The sequence below is a fragment of the Myotis daubentonii genome, chromosome 2 (genome assembly GCF_963259705.1).
Source record: "Myotis daubentonii chromosome 2, mMyoDau2.1, whole genome shotgun sequence".
Taxonomy (NCBI): domain Eukaryota; kingdom Metazoa; phylum Chordata; class Mammalia; order Chiroptera; family Vespertilionidae; genus Myotis; species Myotis daubentonii.
The window spans coordinates 212,994,250-213,011,997 of record NC_081841.1 but is presented as its reverse complement, the minus strand read 5'-3'; the positions used below and the strand labels follow the sequence as shown (position 1 = coordinate 213,011,997).

The 17,748-nt window shown below is 42.8% G+C and overlaps 2 protein-coding genes across 2 annotated transcripts in view; one reads left to right on the top strand and one right to left on the bottom strand.

The window, feature by feature from the left end:
* LOC132228717 (protein FAM149A-like) overlaps positions 1-3,311 on the bottom strand; it is a 31,914-nt gene extending 28,603 nt beyond the window's left edge. Inside the window, exon 1 of the mRNA XM_059685617.1 lies at positions 2,919-3,311. The gene's annotated coding sequence lies outside the window, so the exon portion shown is untranslated. The remainder of the gene's footprint in view (positions 1-2,918) is intronic.
* LOC132228726 (cytochrome P450 4V2-like) overlaps positions 1-17,748 on the top strand; it is a 234,889-nt gene that overhangs the window by 170,641 nt on the left and 46,500 nt on the right. The gene's annotated exons all lie outside the window — the stretch shown is intronic.

Sequence of the window (17,748 nt, the reverse complement as noted above, 5' to 3'; positions counted from 1 at the left end):
GCAGGACGCCTCTGGCTGAGGCGTCCGGCCCAGGCAGCGGGGACCCGCAGCTGCAGCGGCCCCATGATCGTGGGCTTCGCTTTAGGCCCAGGCAAGGGACCCCTAGCTCCTGGGACTGCCAGCTTCGAGTGTGCCCAGCTCCCATCGCTGGCTCCACCCCTACTTCCTGCTATCACTGGCCAGGGCAGAAAAGGCACCTGCCCCCCAGCTCTTAGCTCCCCCCTGGGTTTCCGATCACTGTCAGTGGCAGGGGGCTTCTTCCTGCTTTCCCTTTCGCCTCCCTGCATTGTGCCTACATATGCAAATTAACCGCCATCTTGTTGGCAGTTAACTGCCAATCTTAGTTGGCAGTTAACTGCCAATCTTAGTTGGCAGTTAATTTGCATATAGCCCTGATTAGCCAATGAAAAGGGTAGCTTGTACACCAATTACCATTTTTCTCTTTTATTAGTGTAGATCAGGCTGACCCTGCTCACGGCTATTATTATTAGCAAATGCTGCCCCAGGAAAACAGTTCCTGTTAACTTGCACCTCCCAGAACATTTCTTAGTATGCATCTCTCTTTTTGTTTGTTTTTATTTCTTTAAACTTTTTAAATTTTTCAATTACAGTTGACTGTCAGTATTATATTAGTTTCAGGTGTACAGTATAGTGGTTAGACATTTATATACCTTACAAAGTGATCCCCTGACATTTCAAGTACCCACCTGGCACCATACCTACTTATTACAATATTATTGACTGTATTCCCTGTGCTGTACCTAACACCCATGAATTTGTACTTCTTAATCCCTTCACCTTCCTCACCCAGCCCTCCAACCCACCTCCCATCTGGCAACCATCAGCTTGTTCTCTGCATCCGTGAGTCTGTTTCTCTTTTGTTTGTTTACTTTGCTCTTTAGATTAAACATATAAATGAAATCATATGGTATTTGTCTTTTTCTCTGACTTATTTCACTTAGCATAATACCCTCTAGGGCCATCCATGTATCTGCAAATGGTAAGAGTTCTCTTTTTTATGGCCAAGTAATCTATCTCCAAGACAGGGGTGCTGGCCAGGTATGGGGGTGGGGGTGGGGATTACAAGAAAATGGATGCCTTGAAACAACTTTCAGACCATTTCTCCAACTTCCTCCTCTGCTCTTCCCCCTGTCTTCAAAGTCTCTGGACATCTGTGGAACTTCTTGAACTTCAGATTCAGTGTAATGGCTTATACATTTGACAACAGAATTCAGGAGAATGACTGCCAAAGGTCACAAGGACAACAGGGATGGAGCTGGTCTTTCAACAAAACACAGGTTACTTGTGGGAAACTGATAATAGGGTTAAGGCTTGGACTGACCTGCTGGCAAAGTCACAAACAAGTCCTAGCTTAGAGGGCACAGTCCTCTTAGCATAATTAGGCTTGACCTTATAACACTCCCTAGATCTTATCTGGGAAGCTAAGGGGCTGAGGAAGTGCAGAAGTATAACCATGGTGTTAAACAAGTGAAACTCACAAGAACAGTGTAACTTTGGTAACCACTGCCTTGTTTACCTCTCACTATAAAAAGCTTGGTGAGGCCTGAGCACAGTGGAAGTCCTTCCTCTTGAGTTGGACTTGCCGCCTGGTCCCCCAATATTCCCAAATTATCTCGTCTTTTTCATTTGTTGTGCGGCTCCTCTTCCAGACCCGAACCCTGAACCACGCAGGACGTGGAGGGAAACACTTAGGACAGTTACTGACATTGTAAACTAAAAACAGAATCTGGCCCTAACCGGTTTGGCTCAGTGGATAGAGCATCAGCCTGTGGACTCAAGGGTCCCAGGTTCGATTCCGGTCGAGGGCATGTACCTTGGTTGCAGACACATCCCCAGGAGGCAGCTGATCGATGTTTCTCTCTCATCGATATTTCTAACTATCTTTCTCCCTTCCTCTCTCTGTAAAAAAAATCAATAAAATATATTTTTTAAAAAATAACAACAGAATCTGTAACATTTACCTTCTGTTTTTCTTTTTATGTCTTGTTTTGCTCGTTGGTTTCTCTGTCTCCCAGTAATGCATTATTGTGCTGTTCTTTCATGCAATATATGGAACATCTTTAATTCCCTGTAAACTATCAACTCCTACATCAGCCCTACAGTCTAGGAAAATGTACACAACTTACAGGATGCGTCCTACAAACCTTAAAGCTTGATGTGGTGGAGCGTTTAAGCTTTAATTACAAACCACCTAGCCACAGAACAGTTCTATGGTAGTTCCTTATATTTAGAGATGAAAAAATTCCGCTCAGTGGGTACATTTAGGGCTGTTCATTTGCAGACAGGACCTACTTTTTGTTGTAAACGGAAATGCAACAACTGAACCACAGCGGATTAATTTGTTGATGTATCAAAGTTAAGGCCGAGTCCCAGTCTCCATGAGTCACTCCATTCTAGTTGTCAAGGAAATGACTGGATCATCTACTTTTACTTTGAAAAAGCTGCCTCCTGATCGCCCACAAACCAGTGCCTGTAGAAATTCAAGTCTTCAACAACCATCGCAGGTTCAATTGTGTATTCCTGTTAAGAAGGGTTGTCTGAAATGAGCCCTGTATGCTGCATGGGCTGAAATGCAGGGAATTTTCTGGAATCAACTGGCCTTCGCGAACCTGCCACTCCCTATAAAACACCCAGGCTGTCCTGACTTAACACAGGACCTGCTAGAGGCAACCTGGGCTGGGGATTGCAGAAGTCAAATCAGATGTCATGGATGCTTCTGAGAGCCAGTGAGCGAGGTCACCTGGGCGGCCCGCGTGCTGTGAGCACGAGAATGTCATGAATGGATGCGGGAACAGAAGAGATGGATTCCAGCTTTGCAGGCAGAAAACAAATCACGCACATTGCACAAACATCACACGCCAGCGTTCAGCCACTTCCCTTCCCAGCTCAGGACTCACCCAATCACGATCAGCCCCAGGCCTGCGCTCGCGTGTCCCGGGCCCGGCCCCGCGCCTCCAGGCCTGGGCGCCCCGGCGCGCCCACACCCCGCGCGGAACCCCTGCAGGCGGCGGGCCCCGCTTCCCGGCGCCCCGGGGACCTCGGCTCCCCGTCCGCCCAGTGCTGCGCCCCCCGCCGGGCTAACCCCGCACAAGCGGCCGAGCCGCGGCCGGGAACCGCGAGCCTCCAGCGGCGCGGCCAGGGGCGCTCCCGGCCGGGGAGGCGCGGCCCGTGGGCGAGGCGGTTCGCCGGGCGCGCAGGACCGCTCCCCCCGCCAGATCCGCAGGCCCCGCCAGGGCCGGATTCCTGTGCGGCGGGGCGACACCTCCGTCCCCTCCGCACACGCCTTTCCCTCCTCCCCGGGTAGCCGAGCTGGAGGTTGCGTTGGGTCCCCAGCGCCCCCTCTTCCCAAACCTGGGCGCCCTCCCCGCCCCCATCCGCTCACTTCCCACCCTTGCCATCTCCCCCTTTCCCAGGACTCTGATCTCCGGGAGAGCACGCGGTTCCCTTCCAGCCGCCAGAGGCCAGATTTCACATTCCCGTGACCTGAGCTTTGGCTGAAGGTCGCTCAGCCTCTTGGCACCAGCTCCAAGGGCCTCTCCTGGCCTCCAGGGAGCAAGGGCCTGGCCTTCCTCCTCCCCGTGCTGACTGGGTGGGAAGGTCTGTCCAGACAAGCGCTAGCCACCTATCTCTCTCTATATATCTATGTAAATCTGTAAGTATGGGTAAAGATGTGCTGTAGACCTGCATATAGATGCATCTTATTGGTTCCAGTTCTCTGGAGAACCCTAATACGTTGGTGAAACTGGAATGAAATAGAGTTCAGTTAATAACAATGCATCATTGTTGGTGCATTAATTGTGACAAATGTACCATAATAGGAAATGTTGATAATAGGAAGCAACTTTTCTATACATTTAAAGCTGTTCTAAAATTAAAAACTTCTATTTTAAAATGTGTCGAACTCCTCTATACATTTAAGTGTATTTTATGAGTAACTACTTTACAAGAAGACCAATAAAACAATGTTATCTTTATTTATTTTAATGTGAATAACATAAGAATCTTAGGAAGTGCTAGTAAATTATGAAGTTCACAGCTTATGTGAAATTATAAATATAGAATCACTATATGATTTAAAATAATAAACGAAAAATATATTACGTAGGTGGCAAGATTTATAAGGGCATTATTTTTAAATAATTACAAGAAATTTCAGGAGATTCAAGATGGCCAGAGTATAGGCAGACACGTCCCAGGTCTTGTCTGGGAGCAAATGGAGTAAGCAGCTGAAACTAATAACACCCACCCCAAATTGGAGAAATTACACAGCTGGTGAGACAGTTTACAGCCGGGAAGGGCAGAGCTCCCCTGGAAAGGTAAAAAACCAGAGATCTGGGCAGGAAAGTTTGCCAGGCCTCTGAGCCCAGAGGGGCAGAGGGAGACCGAGTGGCAGACAGCCGCATCTCTTGGGACAGGCACAGCCCCTGACTGGGGAAAGGAGAGCCCAGGGACTGCTGGCGCGGGGGGATTTGAGATCTGGGTTCTGTAATTACGGAGGACTGAGCCTAAAAGGGGCAGCCTGAAGAGCTGACCAGACCATGCAGTGCCAGTAAGAGAAGGGCTTACAGAGACTCAGCCTTCCCCGTTTCTGTGGCCAGTGTTTGTTTGTTTGTTTTCACTGAACCCTGTTCATAGGACATTTCGGATACAGACACTCACCTGTGCTGAAGAGAGGGAGAAGGTGCGGATGAGTGGAATCTGAGGAGAGGCTGAGGAGAGAAGGGGGCCAGAAGAGGTGGCAGCAAATTGAGTGCTGAGTCACCGTTGAGCCCAGGACTAGGGCAGCCATTTTCTCCGGTGGTTAGGATTCCTCCCCCCAGCCCCCAGGCAAGGAGCACAGCCACACCTAGATTCCGCCCTAAACTAGATGAAGGATTAAAATAATCTGATTAGTCCCTGGGAGTTAACAGGGTCTGGCCTATAGAGGGACTTTCAGTCCTAGCAACTACACAGAGTGGGGTAACGATTAAAGAACCAGCTCTGGGCAGTGGACTTCCCCAAACCAGTTTTAAGTGCAACAGAGAAAATAAACCCAAGCTACTGGATAGAGAGGCCGTATAGCCTCGTAGGTCAATCCAGAAACACTGCCACCCAGAGGCTGAACCACAAACTGACTCTTAGGTAAACACAAATTAAGGCACTCTGGGACACAAATACGGCCTGCTTTAAAATCAGGACTGTGGTTTATAACACGGAGGAACAGTGTATCGCAGGGAAGTTCAACATTCTCCTGAATACCTGGCAGGACTAAGGCGAGCCAGACTGAAGAGTAGAAGAACCGAAGGACCTTCACTACTGCAAATCTTTATTTATTTATTTTTTATTCTTTTTTCACCTTTTAACTAAGAAACCAATTTTTTTTTTCTTTTTCCATCACCTGATTTTACCCTTTTAATTACTACATTTTTATTTTTAACCAGTATTACTACTGCTACCATTTTACCATTTTTTAAGTGGCATTTTATTTTCTCTTTATTTTATTTTGGGATTAGTGTTCTATATTCTATTTTCATTGTTTCTTTAGCATCATTTTTATCTACCTCAATTTTACCTCTATGCTAAAACCCTCTTCCTCACTTTTCCCTTTTGTTGTACTGTTTCTCTTACCCTATTCCTGCTTTAGATTTTCCCTATTCCTTCTTTTTACCCCCAGTCAAAATTTCACCCTACTTTTATATCCTATTTCCAATCCACTGCTCTAAATCCTTATACACCTCTCCCTTATCTTTCTTCACTATCCAAATTTTCTTTTCTTTTCTTTTATCTTTCTATTGTTTTGTTGCTGTTTGCTTGATTGTTGAGAATATTGGGTTTTTTTTTTTTTTAGGATTGGTTGTGAGGTTGTTTTGCTTTTTCTTTTTATTCTTCTGCTGTTTTTTTTTCTCCCTCTCCCCCCCCCCCCCGCCCCAGTTATTCTTGTGCTTCTGTTTTCCCTTGCCTCCAACTTGATATTATTGGTTGTTTGTAGTTTGCATTCATCTCCAGGAATCTGTTGCTGGAATTTGTTGCCATTAGTGGCGGTTCTATCAGAGTTTTCTCCTCATATAAATAGTCTCTTCCCCTCTTCTACTTGATTCTCTCTTTTCGCTTTATTTTTATCTTTTTCTCTTCTTTCTTCCTTATCCCCTAATTCTCTTAACTGGGGTGGTCACGTTTATTTGGGGTTATTAATATTCTGAATACATTTGTGTTCAGTGCCTGGTGCGTTGTGCCTTGTTGTGCTGTATTTTGTGCCTTTAAATCAACGCAGCAGATCCAAGCAACAACAGCCTCCTGATCAGCACACCCTCTGTCTGAGTAACAGCAGCTGTACGTGAAGCCTCCCCGCACCAGCCAGAAGAGCCACCACAGCTGTGAACAGCACCCACCAGTGGAGCTACTGCCAACTGAGGAGCAGCTGCTACCACAACCGCCTGAGGAGCAAGCACAGCCTGAGGAGCTGCCACTGAATGACTCAACGTCTAGATATGTCAGTGAGATCAAACATGGGTAGACAAAGAAACACCCCAAAGGAAAGAAAAGGAGGACTTGCCAGAGAAGTAGCTAAATGATACAGAGACATGCACCATGACAGAAAAAGAATTCAGAGTAAGGGTACTAGAGTGCATAAACCAGATGGAGGAAAAAATCAACAACTTATGCAAGAAGCAAGAAGAAACAGATGAAAAAAATCAATAACTTATGTAAGAACCAAGAAGAAATGAAGAGCGATGTAGCTGCAATAAAAAACACCATTGAAAGTATCAATAGTAGACTAGGAGAAGCGGAGGACAGAATTAGTGAATTAGAAGACAAGGAAGCAAAACACACCCAAACTGAACTGCAATTGGAGAAAAAAATTAAAAGACAGGAGGAGAGCCTAAGGGACCTTTGGGACAACATGAAACAAAACAACATACGAATAATAGGGGTGCCAGAACAACAGAAAGAGGAACAAGGATTAGAAAACCTATTTGAAGAAATATCAGAAAACTTCCCTGAGGTGGGGAAGAAAAAAGTCACACAAGTCCAGAGAGTCCCAAACAAGGTGAACCTGAAAAGACCCACACCAAGACACATCATAATTACCATGGCAAATGTTCAGGACAAAGAGAGAATCTTACAGGCTGCAAGAGAGAGATGGAAAGTTACATACAAGGAATCTCCCATTAGATTATCAAATGATTTCTCAACAGAAACACATCAGGCCAGAAAAGAATAAATGGAAATTTACAAAGTGATGCAAAGCAAAGGACTGAATCCAAGAATACTCTATCCAGCAAGGTTATCATTCAAAATTGAAGGGGAAATAAGAAGCTTCACAGACAAAAAAAGGCTAAGGGAGTTTATCACCACCAAGCCAGCAATGCAAGAAATGCTAAAGGGACTGGTGTAAAAAGGAGAAATAAAAAGCTTAGAAAGAATACAGCCACACAAAAATAGAAATGGCTACAAACAAGTACCTTTCAATAATAACTTTAAACATAAACGGAATAAATGCTCCAACCAAAACACATCGAGTGGCTGAATGGATAAAAAAACATGACCCAAACATTTGCTGTCTACAAGAGACCCACCTCATTAGAAGGGACTCACACAGACTGAAAGTGAAGGGATGGAAAAATATCTTTCAGGCAAATGGAAATGAAAAGAAAGCTGGGGTAGCCATACTTATATCGGACAAAATAGACCTCAAAGTGAAGGCTATAACAAGAGATAAGGAAGGCCACTTCATAATACTAAAGGGATCAATACAACAAGAAGATATAACCCTGATAAATATATATGCACCCAATGCAGGAGCACCCAAATACGTAAAAAAACTCCTGGAAGATATCAAAGGAGAGCTCGACAACAATACAATCATAGTAGGGGACTTTAATATACCACTGATATCACTGGATAAATCCTCTAGACACACAATCAGCAAAGAAACAGCAATCATAAATGACTCACTAGATCAGATGGACTTAATTGACATCTTCAGAACACTTCACCCCAAAGCCATGGAATATACATTCTACTCAAGTGCTCATAGGACAGATTCAAAAATAGACCACATATTGGGTCACAAACAAAGTCTCCCCAAATTCAAGAAGATTGAAATCATAAAAAGCGTCTTCGCAGACCACGATGGCATAATATTAGAAATAAACTACAATAAAAACAACCCAAAATACTCAAACACTTGGAAGCTGAATAGCACATTATTAAATATTGATTGGGTTACCAATGAGATCAAAGAAGAAATTAAAAACATCCTGGAAACTGATGACAATGAAAATACAACAATCCAAAACCTATGGGACACAATGAAAGCAGTCCTGAGAGGGAAGTTTATAGCTCTACAGGCCTATCTCAACAAACAAGAAAAAATGGTAGTAAATCATCTAACTCTACATCTCAAAGAATTGGAAAGAGAGCAACAAGAAAAGCCCAGAGTGAGCAGAAGGAAGGAGATAATAAAGATTAGAGCAGAAATAAATGACATAGAGACCAAAAAAAACAATACATAAAATCAATGAAACGAAGAGCTGGCTCTTTCAAAGGATAAACAAGATTGATGAACCTCTAGCCAGGCTCACCAAGAAGCAGAGAGAGAGGACCCAAATAAACAAAATCAGAAATGATAGAGGCAAAATAACAACAGACCCCACAGAAATACAAATGATTGTTAAAAAATACTATGAACAACTCTACTCCAACAAACTAGACAACCTGGAGGAAATGGACAAATTCCTAGAAAAGTACAGCATTCCAAAACTCAATCAAGAAGAGTCTAAAAATCTCAATAGGCCAATTACTATGAAAGAAATTGAAAATTGAAGCGGTCATCAAAAAGCTTCCAGCAAACAAAAGCCCAGGACCAGACAGCTTCACAGGGGAGTTTTACCAAACATTCAAGGAAGAACTAAAACCTATCCTCCTCAGACTACTACAAAAAATCCAAGAGGAAGGAACACTTCCAAGCTCATTTTATGAAGCCAGCATCACCCTAATACCAAAACCAGGTAAAGACAACACAATGAAAGAGAATTACAGGCCAATATCCCTCATGAACATAGATGCCAAATCCTCAACAAAATCTTAGCAAATCAGATCCAGCAGTACATCAGAAAGGTCATACACCATGACCAAGTAGGATTTATCCCAGGAATGCAAGGATGGTACAATATCCGCAAATCAATAAACGTGATACATCACATAAACAAATTGAAAGAAAAAAACCACATGGTCATATCAATTGATGCAGAAAAAGCATTTGACAAAATCCAACACCCATTTTTGATAAAAACTCTCAGCAAGGTGGGATAGAAGGATCATACCTCAACATAATAAAAGCCATATATGACAGGCCCACAGCCAACATCATACTCAATGGACAAAAACTAACACCATTTCCCCTAAGAACAGGAACAAGACAGGGATGCCCACTCTCACCACTTCTGTTCAACATAGTACTGGAAATATTAGCCATTGCAATTAGACAAGAAGAAGAAGAAAAAGGCATCCAAATTGGAAAAGAGGAAGTAAAACTGTCCTTATTTGCAGACGATATGATATTATACATACAAAACCCTAAAGACTCCATCATAAAACTACTAGACTTAATACATGAATTTGGCAATGTGGCAGGATACAAAATTAACCCCAAGAAATCTAAGGCATTTCTATACACCAATAGTGAACTTTCAGAAAGAGAGACTAAAAAATCAATCCCATTTCCCATCGCACCAAAAAAATTAAGCTACCTAGGAATAAACTTAACTAAAGAGGTAAAAGACCTCTACTCAGAAAACTACAGGACGTTGAAAAAAGCGATAGAGGAAGACATAAACAGATGAAAGAACATGCCTTGTTCCTGCATTGGTATAATCAACATCATTAAAATGTCCATACTACCCAAAGCAATCTATAAATTCAACACACTTCCCATTAAAATACCAACAGCATATTTCACAGATCTAGAACAAACGCTCCAAAAATTCATCTGGAATAAAAAAAGACCCCGAATCGCTGCAGCGATCCTGAGAAAGAACAAAGTAGGTGGGATCTCAATACCAGATATCAAGCTGTATTACAAAGCCACTGTTCTCAAAACTGCCTGGTACTGGCACAAGAACAGACATATAGATCAATGGAATAGAATAGAGAGCCCAGAAATTGGCCCGAACCAATATGTTCAATTAATATTTGACAAAGGAGGCAAGAACATACAATGGAGTCAAGATAATCTCTTCAAGAAATGGTGTTGGGAAAATTGGACAGATACATGCAAGAAAATGAAACTAGACCACCAACTTACACCATACACAAAAATAAACTCAAAATGGATAAAGGACTTAAATGTACGACAAGAAACCATAAAAATTCTAGAAGATTCCAAAGGCAACAAAATCTCAGACATATGCTGAAGCAATTTCTTCACTGATACAGCTCCTAGGGCACTTGAAACTAAAGAGAAAATGAACAAATGGGACTACATCAAAATAAAAAGCTTCTGCACAGCAAAAGAAACCATCAACAAAACAACGAGAAAACCCACTGTGTGGGAAAACATATTTGCCAATGTCATATCTGATAAGGGCCTAATCTCCACAATTTATAGGGAACTCATACAACTTAACAAAAGGAAGATAAACAATCCAATCAAAAAATGGGCAAAGGACCTAAATAGACACCTTTCAAAAGAGGACATTCAGAAAGCCAAGAGACCTATGAAAATATGCTCAAAGTCACTAATCATCCGAGAGATGCAAATCAAAACAACAATGAGGTACCACCTCACACCTGTCAGACTGGCTATCATCAACAAATCAACAAACGACAAGTGCTGGAGAGGATGTGGGGAAAAAGGAACACTCGTGCACTGCTGGTGGGAATGCAGACTGGTGCAGCCACTATGGAAGACAGTATGGAGTTTCCTCAAAAAACTAGAAATGAAACTCCCATTTGACCCTGTGATCCCACTTCTAGGAATATATCCCAAGAAACCAGAAACACCAATCAGAAAGGATATATGCACCCATATGTTCATAGCCGCACAATTCACCATAGCTAAGATCTGGAAACAGCCTAAGTGCCCATCAGTAGATGAATGGATTAGAAAACTGTGGTACATCTACACAATGGAATACTATGCTGCTGTAAAAAAGAAGCAACTCTTACCATTTGCAACGGCATGGATGGAATTGGAGAGCATTATGCTAAGTGAAATAAGCCAGTCAATGAAGGAAAAATAACACATGATCTCACTCATTCATGGATAATAAAGACCATTATAAATTTATGAACAAAAATAGATACAGAGGCAGAGCTGCCCCAAACAGAGTGTCAAACTGCAGTGGGAAGGCCGGGGAAGGTAGGGGGGCAGTAGTGGGGGTGGTAAGAGATCAACCGAAGGACTTATATGCATGTATATAAGCATAACCAATGGACATAAGACACTGGGGGGTAGTGGAGGCCAGGGTATTGTCAAGGGTGGGGGAAGAAAGGAGACATATGTAATACCCTTTGTAATACTTTAAGCAATAAAAAAAGAAATTTCAATAGTTACTAATATATCTTATAAATAATCGCATAAACTTGCTTTATACGAATTTTTTTGAAGACAGCCTATGTAAAGCAAAACACATCTAGAGGGTGTCCCAAAAAATGTACACACACACTTTGAATAATTATAAAAGCAGTGTTTGTTAAGATACATTTCATTTTCAAAATGTAATAGAACCAGCTGCTAAAGTGTGTGTACATTTTTGGGGACAACCTGTATATTAGTATATTTGACTGGATTAACATTTTGTGCGATACTACTGGAACGCCACTAGATGTCAATCTTTCCCATCTTTTGTCACTGAAAACCATGCCAGATGGATTTTAATGTGCTTTTGTTGCTATTTGCAAAATGTAGGATGTAGTGAAGATTCATTTCAGTGCAGATGTAGAATCCTGTTTAGATAGGAAATCACTTTTGCAGCGAGCAATATCTAGTATGCACAGCCAGCAGAAAGCGTCCAGATGCTAACACACACCGTGGATGAATGCTCTCACTCCCGCAGGCAAACAGGGTCCCGAAACTACATACCTTACTTCTCAACTCACAACCGCTGGAAAGGTGGCTACAGTTTTGTCCAGGAGAGCAATATTAAGTTACCAAGGGCAAACTCTTTTATATACATCTGTTCAGTCTGACTTCAAAAGCTTACCCTTTTTAAGATTCATCTCAGATCTTATTTGCAGATTTCTGTTCTCAAGGTCCTTTTTCATAAGATGTTCTATAACCATCTATAGTTGATTTATCAAATATGTTCTATAACATTTCTTTAATACTTGCCACATCCCAGGTCGTTTTAAACACTGACATATCTGTAAGTGCATTCAAGCTTCACAATAATTCTTTGAAGGGGGAAAGACTGTTATTTCCATTCTGCAGATTTGTAAACTGAGGCACAGAGAAGTTGATGGTTTGGCAGAGCCACAGTCTAGTTTAGGCCATTGGTGACACCTTACACCATAATTCTATGTAGGGCACCCCCTGCAAAGCCCCTGCCGAAAATACCAAGAAGCTATAGCTCACTATATTTACCAAAGAATAAAAAATTGTTTTACAATTTAGAGGAATGCTGTAGCTAAAAAGAGATAGCAGAAGGAAAAATTATTAGATTTTTAATATGAAGAGTAAAATACTTAGAGTCCTAAGTAATCTATGAGACCTACAGCTTATATAAAATTGTAGAAGGATAAAGAATTAGTATAATTTTCAAAACAAAGCACCTATATTGATTATTTAGAAATGTAACAACTTCAAAATGAGTGCTGAAATATATCCGAGACAATAATTATTAGGTGAGATCATAAGAAGTTGCCAGTAGTACAGTGGGGCCTTAACTTACGAGTTTAATTCGTTCCCTGACGGAGCTCGTAACTCAAATTACTCGTATGTCAAATCACTGTGACGTTCGCTGTGCCAACTAGCGGTGGGGTATCTGAAGCTGGCATGTATGTAACCCGAATTTTAGCTCGCAACTCAAAGCAAAAAATCAGCCGAGAGACTGCTTGTATCTCGAAAATACTCGTTAGTCTGGACACTCGTAAGTCAAGGCCCCACTGTATACTGTTTTGAACCAGAAAAACAGAAACTTTATGTTACAATCTTATACCTTGGATAAATGGGTTTAATAACATTTGTTAACATTCAATATTTTTTCCTCACTTTGAAGCATTTACTTTAGGATACATTTATCAGTAGAAAGTGAAAGAATATATATCTACACTAATAAAAGACAAAGATGCTAATTGAACACACCTTCGCTAAGCCATAAGCCATGCCCACCAGCCAATCAGAATGACTATATGCAAATTAACCCAACCAAGATGGCGACCAGCAGCCACAGAGCTGGAGCAAGCAGGAGGCTTGGTTGCCCAGGCGATGGAGGAAGCCAAGATCCTGCCTGCCATGAGCCAGCTGTGGCCTCTGCTCATGGCAACAAAGTTTCAATTATAGAAGACAAATAAATCCCAGATACTTGCTTCCAACCAGCCTCCACTGGGAGCTTGGGTGGCTGAAGGTTGTGCCAAGCATGCAAATAGCAATCAGCCCCTCACCCAGGCTGAGCACACCCTCATGGGGTGAGGGTCCCTGCTCGGGGGCTTAGCCAGCCTGAAAACGGCCCTCAGCTCCTCACCCAGACTGGCCAGGCACCCCAGCAGGACCCCCACACCCTGAAGGGGCTGTGGCCAGCCTGAAAATGGCCCTCAGCCCCCAACCCAGGCTGCCCAGGCACCCCAGTGGGGACACCCACCCTGAAGGGGCTATGGCCAGACTGCAAACAGCCATCAGCCCCTCACCCTGGCTGGCCAGGCACTCCCATATAATAAAAGGTTAATATGAAAATTGAACCTAACAGCAGAATGACTGGGAATGACTTGTCACTATGACACCCACTGACCACCAGGGGGCAGATACGCAATGCAGGAGCTGCTCCCTGGTGGTCAGTGCACTCCCATAGGGGGAGCTCTGCTCAGCCACAAGCCAGGCTGATGGCTGCCAGTACAGCGGTGGTGGTGGGAACCTATCCTGCCTCCTCAGCAGCACTAAGGATGTCCGACTGCAGCTTAGGCCTGCTCCCCACTGGCAAGTGGACATCCCCCTAGGGCTGCTGGGCAACCCCCCAGGGAGAGGGCCTAAGCCAGCAGGTGGTCATCCCCCGAGGGGTCCCAGACTGCGAGAGGGCACAGGCCGGGCTGAGGGACCCCCTCCCCCCAAGTGCACAAATTTTTGTGCACCGGGCCTCTAGTCCTACCTAACAAAGAGGGAATATGCTAATTGACCCTCATGCTATCGCAAAGATGGCCGCACCCACAGCCAATAAGGAGAGAATATGCTAATTGAATGCCTCTACCTCAAATATGCCGGCACCCACAGCTAATAAGGAGGGAATATGCTAATTGACTGCCATGTCCTCAAAGATGGCGGCACCCACAGCCACAAGATGGTGGCACCAAGTTTACTCAGCTCAGGTGGGCCCGGCCACTCCGTGTTCCTGTCTCTGGACTCCTCCAGTCCCCTCAGCCCCCAGCCACCCAGGGCTGGCCCGAGTCTCAGGTAACCAGGGTCGGCGAGGCTTGCGGTGCCGGCAGTGGCAGCAGCAGAGGTGTGATGGGGTGTCGCCTTCCCCTGATTGCTGGGTAGCCTCCCATCCCTGAGACCTCCTGGACTCTGAGAGGGGGCAGGCCAGGCTGAGGAACCCCCCTCCAGTGCATGAATTTTCATGCACCAGGCCTCTAGTCTATAATAATAAAACCGTAACATGCTAATTAGACCAGACAGACGAATGACCTTCCATACATCATTCTGGACATCATTTCAGATGAAGCCACAGCAGTGGGGGCCAAGGCAGAGGCAGTTAGGGGCGATAAGTCAGGCAGACAAAGTGGTTAGGGGTGATCAGGAAGACAGAGGCAGTTAGGGGCAATCAGGCAAGCAGGCTAATGGTTAGGGGTGATCAGGTAGGCAAGCAGGTGAGCGGTTAGGAGTCAATGGTCCTAGATTGCGAGAGGGTGCAGGCCAGGCTGAGGGACCCCCTTCTCCTGTGCACAAATTTTGTGCACCAGGCCTATAGTAATTAAATAAAAGCCCACAAACAATCCCAAAACTGTTTTATAAATATTTTGATAAAGAATTTATCAGGCTTTCAAAGTAAAAACAGCCCCTTTATTCTTAAAGAGTTCAGTTTCCCAAACTGCAACATCAAAACAGTCAAATTTTCCCCCAAAAAATGTTTTTCAATATTTGATTTTATTTATTCTTTTAATTAGTAGAGCATAAAACAAAGACCTTGTAATAATTGATAGATCAGTATAATGTGTCAATTTTATTTTATGGGTTAAAGTCTGCTAGGTCTGATATTATAAAAGCTACGCTAGCTTTCTTTTCATTAGGATTTGCACTTCATCCATACATTTATATCCAACCTTTCTGTACTCTTACATTTAAACTGTGTCATTGATAAACAGTATAAATTTGTTGCTTACAGTTTACATTCAGAGGAGATTAAATTTGCCTCTACAGCAGACTGGATTGGGAGCTCTAGCCATCCAAATCACCCTAATCCAATAAAAAATTAAGACGATTTCTATCTGGGGTTAGGTCTCTCTTAGACTGGTCTCTTTCCATCTCATCCTAACTTCTTGTGTGTGGGGGGGTGTGGGTGGGGAAGGGGGGTTCCGTTCATTGTCTAGCTTTTGTAGTTAACACTCAGGTGGTGGTTGGTCTCAAACTATCTAGTCTGTTATTGCTGAAAATAAAACTAATGAAAGTTTTGTAGTGAAATATTGTAGATTGTGTGATATAAATCGTGATCCATCTCCCAAGAAAATCTTTAATAAAATATATATTTCCCCCCTAATTCTTTTAATGCAAGAGTAATTCACTAATGCTTTCTGGTGAAAATAGGATTGCATCCTGCTTCATGGTCAGCCTGAAACAAAAACAGGTTTCCAACAGGAACAAGTGTATGGATTAAGAGTGTATTTGGAATGGGAGTAGAGAAACACACACAAGACGCTCAACTCAAAATGTCTTATACTTTTAGCTAGCTAGTTCAGACAACAAATTCTAAAAAATAGAACTTAACGTTGAGCAAGGTCAGCTACTGTCACTGATAAACAGTGTCTGGAACCCCAGGCTTTCCCTGTTTTCTTCTTCCTTCCTTTTCCTGCACTATGCTCCTAACTGAATTCCTTATATGACACATCGTATTGTAACTACATGCATTTGCTCACAGAGCTTTGGTCTCCTCGAATGTCCTCCCAAACCCCAAGTACCTATTTACGCCCATCGACACATTCTTTACAACTCATCCTTACCCCCCTTCTTCCCTAACCTATGGACTCCTTCTCTCTGAACTAGGTGCTCATGGCAATTTGTCTGAAGCTCTCCTGGTTCACTCATCTTATTTTCCTTGTTGTTTGCTGATAAGATTCATTTCCAACTGTTTCTCCAGATTACTCAAAAAGTCCAGCTCCCTCTAGGTTTTAGATGGAATAAATATTTTATAAATACAGGTTGACAATTAATGTTTGGAAAACAATTATTTTACCTTTCCTGTAGGTTCTAGCAATAAACTATACTTTGTAAAAAGGATGCTGATTGTGGGTGATAAATAAAAATATATTTTAAATAATGAGAATTATAACTAATAGCAGTTGTTATTTATTGTTAGGCTTATGCACCAGCCATGATAGAGATTTTTTTTTTTGCATTTTATTTTTTCCCAACTATTTTTTTTCCTCTTTTTATTGTTTAAAGTATTAAAAATAGTAGTACATATGTCTCCTCTTTTTCCCCCCAATTGATCTTCCCCTAGCCTTCCCTACCCACCGGCACATGCCCTCACCCCCTTCCCAGTGTCTTGTGTCCATTGGTTATGCTTATATGCATGCGTACAAGTCCTTCGGTTGATCTCTTACCTCCCTCTGCCCCCCAACTCTCCCCCCTTCCTGCTGTCATTTGACAGTCGGTCCGATGCTTCTCTGCCTCTGTATCTATTTTTGTTCATCAGTTTATAATAGTCTTTATAATCCATGAATGAGTGAGATTATGTGGTATTTTTCTTTCACTCACTGGCTTATTTCACTTAGCATAATGTTCTCCAGTTCCATCCATGCTGTTGCAAATGGTAAGAATCCCTTTTTTTTTTTATAACAGCATAATATTCCATTGTGTAGATATACCACAGTTTTCTAATCCATTCATCTGCTGATGGGCATTTAGGCTATTTCCAAATCTTAGCTACTGTAAATTGTGCTGCTATGAACATAGGGGTGCACATATCCTTTCTGATTGGTGTTTCTATTTTCTTGGGATATATTCCCAGAAGTGGGATCACTGGGTCAAATGGCAGTTCCATTTTTAATATTTTGAGGAAACTCCATAATGTTCTCCACAGTGGCTGCACCAGTCTGCATTCCCACCAGCAGTGCAGGAGGGTTCCTTTTTCTCCACATCCTCTCCAGCACTTGTCTTTTGTTGATGATAGCCAGTCTGACCGGTGTGAGATGGTACCTCATTGTTGTTTTGATTTGCATCTCTCGGATGAGTAGTGACTTTGAGCATGTTTTCATAGGTCTCTTGGCTTTCCGAATGTTCTCTTTTGAAAAGTGCCTATTTAGGTCATTTGCCCATTTTTTGATTGGGTTGTTTATTTTCCTTTTGTTAACTTGTATGAGTTCCTTGTAAATATTGGA